The sequence below is a fragment of the Phocoena sinus genome, chromosome 7 (genome assembly GCF_008692025.1).
Source record: "Phocoena sinus isolate mPhoSin1 chromosome 7, mPhoSin1.pri, whole genome shotgun sequence".
Classification (NCBI taxonomy): domain Eukaryota; kingdom Metazoa; phylum Chordata; class Mammalia; order Artiodactyla; family Phocoenidae; genus Phocoena; species Phocoena sinus.
The window spans coordinates 98,936,640-98,943,615 of NC_045769.1; positions in this window are offsets into that span (position 1 = coordinate 98,936,640).

The window sequence follows — 6,976 nt, forward strand, 5'->3', positions numbered from 1 at the left end:
CAGCAAGGGAGGAAGTAGGCACTTCTAGAGAGTATTCAAAGGTCTTAGCACATGTTCTCTTGAGTTTGAGGAACACAAGGGCTGGTGCCTGAGTCTGGGGGCAAGAAGATGCAACTAGGGCTTACTGGAGCCTTGCCGCTCTGTCTGCATAATAAGGAAAGAGCATTCTTTCTTTCCAGGAAGAAAAATGAAGATGAATTTCTCACGGGCTAGAAGTGGACCACATAGGAAGGAGCCATATTGGGTTTCTTAAGAGTGACTCTACCAACAAGGGCTGCCTCAAGGGATGCGATATCTCTAACAGAACTACTCAGGGGAAAACTGTAAGTGGTCAAAGAGACGAGACAGGCCCTTACTAAGGAAACTACAGGAAACATATGTCCCAGCAGAAGCATTCCATGAGAATGAAGATCTGCATTTGGAATACACCATGCCGGTGGGGTTCTAGTAAAGGTTTAACAACCAGACCTCCAGGAAAAGAGTCCAGATTTGTAGCATTTCTGACTTCCACGGTAAGACTCCTTGGCTTCTGCTGCAGCCAACTTCGGGGTACCAATGTGACATCACTAAACATGGAAAAGATGCACAAGACACCACTGTAAAGTGCTTCCACCATGCATATACAGTAGACATAAGTAAACTCAAGACAAGAACGTAGAAAACAGTAAAATGTAGTTAAGTAGTTAGAAGATAATGAGGATTTGTTATCTTTGATTTTAAAACATTTTTTTAATTGTAAGTTTATATATGATTTAATTTTTCATGATGTCTGGTTTTAACAGCCACACAAAATTCCTGATAATTGAACAATTAGCTCTTGAGGGTTGGTACAGGCAAACTTAGCATATGCCACTGTACCATTCCCAGGAGGCAGAGATGTCATATTACAGCCAAACAGTCAGGTAAGACCTTTTCTGTCCCTTCCCTGGCATCCTTCCTCTGCCGTATCCCCTATCCACAGAGGTATCAGACACAGCCTGGTGAGTGGCAGAAAGGAAGTAAAATAAGATAGGGAATAAAGAAACCAGCCAAGCTTCCCTCCCAACTGCAGGCTTTCAGGCCTGAAATAGCCCTGGGCTGGCAGAAGGGTGAAGCTTAAATTGAGTAAGAGTTAGGAGTTATATGATTATTAGACTAAAATGAACTTTTAAACATCTAAACGTATCCAGAAAAGCTAAGCAACATGCCTACTATTTCATCCTGGGGCAGCAAAGAACAAAGAGAAAAATCAACTTTATAGGGGAAAAGGTGAGAAAGCATAATGTCATTTTATGTGTGTATCCTTCAGTCATTCAATATACAAATATCCTAACTATGCATTGCTGTGTAACCAATTACTCTAAAACTTAACATCTTAAAAATTATTTCACAGTTTCTGTGGCTCAGGGATTTGGGAGTGGTTTAGCTCTGTGGTTCTGACTCAAGGTCTCTTCGTGAAGTTGCAGTCAAGATGTTGGCTGGGCTGCCATCATCTGAAGGCTTGACTGGGGCTGGGGAATCTGCTTCCAAGATGGCACACTCACATGGCTGTTGTCAGGAGGCCTCACTTCCCTGCTAGTTGTTGGTCTCAGTTTTTCTTGCTAGCTTCTGGTCTCAATTTTTCCCCAGGTGGGTCTCTCCACAGACTACTTTGGTGTCCTCATGACATGGCAGATGGCTGGCTTTCCCCAGATTAAGCAGTGTGAGAGGGAGAGTAAGGAAGAAGCCACAATGACACACCATCATCTTCACTATACTCTACTCATTTGAAGCAAGTCACTGAACCTACCCCACACACATGCGGCGGGGCAAAGGGATGAGGCTCCGCCTTTTGTAGGGGGAAGTGTCAAATTTGTGGACGTATTTTAAAACCACCACAACCAATAAACAAATCTAAATGAATAAACGCATATGTATTTGCTGTAGTCAAGTTATCTCCAATCAGGATGTAGCCATTTGTGAATTTATTGAAGGTAATTTATTGAACTGACTCTTTTTATCTTTATGTGACAGGAGCGCTAGCTTGAGTCTTAAGAGTCATTCAGAATTATCTGGGAACCGTTGGCAAACTGAAAGCCGGTGGTACAAAAAGACTGAGGTGTTTCAGGAAAATGACTGATCCTAAGAAAGAAATAATCAGAGAGCAATCCTGTGGCCCTGAAAGAAAGTCTTGGCCCTCAGAAGGGAGGAGCAATTCTAAGTAAAACATGGTATTAGTCTCATTTCTAGCATCTCAGCCTCACTGCGGGACAACAATAATGCTGAGAGGTGGAAGCCCTCTGCAAGAGAAGGCTAATATACATGTAGATGCATATTCTTAGCAACACGATTCACAATGGGCAATGGAAGCAAACTGTCTTAGTACATTCGGGCAGCTATAACAAAATATCACCGACTGGGCAGCTTATAAACAACAGACATTTCTCAGTTCTGGGGGCTGGGAAGTACAAGATCAAGCACCAACACGGTCACGTTTTAGCAGGAGCCCTTTTTCTGGTTCATAGCTGGCACCTTCTCTCACTGTGTTCTCACATGGTGGAAGGACCAAGGGATCTCACTGGAGCCCCTTTTATTAGACACTAATCCCATTCATGACGGTTCCACCCTCATGATTTAAAGAACTTCCCAAAGGCCTCGCCTACTAATACCATCACATTGGGCTTTAGGATTTCAACACATGAATTTTGGGTGGACACAAACATTCAGACTATAGCACATCTCGAGTGTCCATCAACAAATGAATGCATAAACAAATTGTGGTATATATATTTATATATATAACAGAACAGTACTCAGCTGATTGAAGGAATTAAGTGTTGATTCACGCTACAACATAGATGTACCTCGAAAACATTATGCTAAGTCAAAGAAGTCAGACAAAAGGTCACATATTGTATGATTTCATTTACATGAAATATGCAGAATAGGTAAATCCCTGGAGACAGAACAGAAATCCGTGGTTTCAGGGGCTCAGGGAGGACAGAATTGGGAGCAACCGATCAATGGGTAGAGGGCTTCCTCTTGGGTTGATGAAAATGTTCGGGAACTAGATGGGCGTGGTGATTGCACAACGTTGTACCACGGAATTGTTCACATTAAAATGGTTCATTTTATGTTCTGTGAATTTTGCCTTAATTAAAAAAAATTGATTAAAAGAGAGAGAGAGAAGGCTTGTATGTGAGCACAGGTATGAAGCATCTAGAGACTCCAGAAATCTTTGGAGGGGGCATAGGAGATCTTTCAGGGCATGAGACCCAGCATTACGTGTGTGCATGGGTGGGAGTACAAGTCAGTGAAACTAGAAGTAGAGCTGCTACTATGAACTTGGAGCCACTTGAAAGCCTGGGCAAATTCAAGTTTATAACAGTAGGTGCCAAGAATAACGTGCTTAACATGAGTTGTCCACGCTTAGTAGTTCACGTCATGGAAGCTCAATTTGTCCAGTCCCTATTTGACTTTTGAGAGCCCTTTGTCAGGCGGAGGCAGGATTATATGTTTTGGAGCCAGGAAAGAGCCCCTCTCTCCTTTGGTGAAATTAACTCATTCATGAAAAGATTCAGCCTACTGATGCTCGGAACCCTAAGAATAAAAGGAGATTTTTATACGTGGTGACCTAAAATAACTGAGCCTTTTCCTCAATAGCTAGCAAATCTCTGTCAGCCTGCTCACCACTTTAATTTGCCTGGTTTATTCCCAAGAGTGCTCAGTGGCTACAGGAACAAACATCTCACCTCTTTACCTTATTCCAAACCAAGCTAGAGAGTGCTTCCTGGGAAGTGATTCTATGGAAGGGGCCTTGCTTCTGTGGCCAGAGTCAGGATTTCCCTGAGAAACCCTAGATGACTCTGGGACCTTTGCTTCAGGCAAGACTTCAAGGGCCTCATTTTTCTTCTGGAGGTCACAAAAGACATAAGCAAAGTTTATTCATAATGTAATAATTTTAAAATATTTAAAAGTGCCTTTGTATGCGCAGGACGTCCTTTAGAAAGTGTGTAATACAGGTTTGTACAAATGTATGTATATATATTATTTACTATACTAAATATTTTACACCATAGGTTCGTAACTCTATAATTCTTAGTCATTCTGAGGAACAAAATATTCTAGAATTATAACTCAAATCATATTATAAGTCTGAAAAGGTATTGTTTCATATCATAGGCCCTCAAATGGCAATTGATCAAAAATTATTTATTGATGCTCTCGTATAGGACCATTGCTAGACAACGTGGGGAATATATTCATTGATTCCACAGATATTTCTTAAGTGCCTGCTATGCCCCATCCCCTATTCAAGACACTGGCCTGTCTTAGAATGACCTTAACTTCAAGGCACCGGAGATATAGCAATAAACAAAATAAATAAAGTCCTTATACTTTGGAGCTTATTTTCCAGAGGTGGGAGGTAGACAATAAATAAGCAAACAAAAACAAAAATAAGTAAATACAGATTGTGATAAGTGCTCTGAAGGAAATAAAGATGGAAATGTGATAGTAATTAGGAGAGACCAGTTTCCAATGGATCTCTTAAGGAAGGTCTCTCTAAGGAGGTGACTTTTGTTCGGAACGCTGAGATTGAACCAGTAATGTGAATAGCCGTGGGGAGAGCAACCCAATGGAGGAAACAATAGGTGGTTTAAGAAGGAAGACCTGGGCTTCCCTGGTGGTGCAGTGGTTGAGAGTCCGCCTGCCGATGCAGGGGACATGGGTTCGTGTCCCGGTCTGGGAAGATCCCACATGCCGCGGAGCGGCTGGGCCCATGAGCCATGGCCGCTGAGCTTGCGTGTCCGGAGCCTGTGCTCCACAACGGGAGAGGCCACAACAGTGAGACGCCTGCGTACCGCAAAAGAAGGAAGACCAGGTGTGGCTGAGGCCTTGGTGTGCAAGAAGAGGCATAAGATGGGAGTGAAGAGGTAAACACCAGCCAACACACAGAGTCCTGAGGCTCGTGGTAAAAGTTTGAATTTCCTTCATAGTGCAATGGGAAACCACTGATCAGTTTTAAGCAAGGGAGTGACAAAATTCTGGGTGATATATTTTAAAAAATTACTCTGGCTGCCATATGAAGAATGAATAGGAGAGTGGATACAGAGAAAACGGAGAAATTAAAAGGTTATTTTTGGAAGTCCTGAGGGAGATGACAGTGTCTTGGATTTGATAAGGAGTCAGGAAAATGTAGAGACCTGGACAGATTTGAGATAGGTTTTAGAAATAGATCTTCCTGATCAATTAGATGTGGTATTGACATGAAGAGCACTAAATATCCTCTTGACAGTGGAGACTGTGTCTTTAGTGCCTATAAGATTACCTTGAACATACATGTATTTGTTGAATCAATAAAACTTGCTGAGCATGTAGAAATGTAGGAACCAAACAAGAAATACAGAACAGTGTTATCAAATCCTACTTTGTGTGTTATCTTTAAGAGCCACCAGTGAACATCAAAGATAAAACTAGTGGTCAGCTATTCCAGGTTGGGGGCAGGTGAGACAGAATAGGATTAATAAGTGACAAAGTGGAGCGGAGAACTGTCTCAGCTGGAAAATGGGGTGAGTCAAGAACCAACTGATGACAGGGTATAGCAACCAAAAAACTGCCTTGCAGGAGGTAGGGAGTGTACATCCTGTTGAAAATATCCTTAATTTGCCTTTTAAAAGATACATTTAAAACTCTAGGTCAAAATCTTTTGAAGCAGTGAGCTATTTGCATATATGGGTGTTGTTAGGCTAGATTTTAAAAGCTAAACCTTGCAAAATTTAAAATACCCAACTTCCCTGGTGGTCCAGTGGCTAAGACTCCACTCTCCCAAAGCAGGAGGGAACTAGATTCCACATGCCGCAACTGAGTTCGCGTGCTGTAACTAAAGACCCCGCATCCTGCAATTAAAGATTCTGCATACTGCAACTATGACCCGGTGCAGCCAAACAAACAAACAAATAAATAAATAAAATATTAATAGATAAATAAAATAAAATACCCAGAGTCTTGCTTCACCTTCCCAGGTCCTCGGTATTGTGCTTTCCAGGGTTTTGAACTGCAGTTCATTTAAGAATTAAGATATAAAATAGGTAATTTCTTTCTTTTTTAAAAAATTCTTTTGGCCACACCATGCGACATGTGGGATCTCAGTTCCCTGACCAGGGATCGAACACGTGCCCCCTGCAATGGAAGCATGGAATCTTAACCACTGGACCGCAAGGGAAATCCCAAAATAGGTAATTTCAAAATTAGAAATTTGTGGGTGGTGAGAAGACCAGGCAGCCAAAACTCTCAGAAAATCCTCATCTTAGAATGACCTTAACTTCAGCTTCTCCTCCTGCTAGGAGTTCGCCTATCAATGTCTCCTTGGAGTAGCTGTTATCACTGAAACAGTTAAGCCTTTCGCGGTCATTAAGTATGAGAGGGACACATGAACAAGGAAAATCTGAAAAATGTGGTTAGAGCCCACTGAACTTAGCATTCATATCTTAGCAAAGGTTAATTTTTATGTTTTTAGAGCAGTTTTAGGTTCACAACAAAATTAAGGGCAAAGTACAGAGAATTTCCCTGTATCCCTCCCACCCAACTTCCCCCTCTACCAATGCCTCTAACCAGATTAAGACAGTATGTTAAATGTGGTGATTTTACATGTACACAGTTTTTCATGACTCTCTTGTCTGACAAAGACAAACAAGTTAAAAGACTGTTTTGCACAATGTACGTTTGTGGCAGCTAAGATAAGTTTCTGATAGTTCAGCATGATTACCCTTCAATTTTCCTCGAAGACCAAGTCGATCACTGCCTCACGGGCACCAAAAGCAGCTCCTTTGCTATTTCACACAGGCTTTCCTGTTGTTGGTGCGATGTGTCAGCTGCCTTCATTCCACCACCTTCCCTGCCAGACTTAAACTGTCAATGATCATTTTCCCTCAAGTAAATGAAAAGAATAAATCTTCTGAAACTAATTGCATATCACGCTGGATTTATCTGTCTGTGTCTTGTCATTGGTCAACTAGGG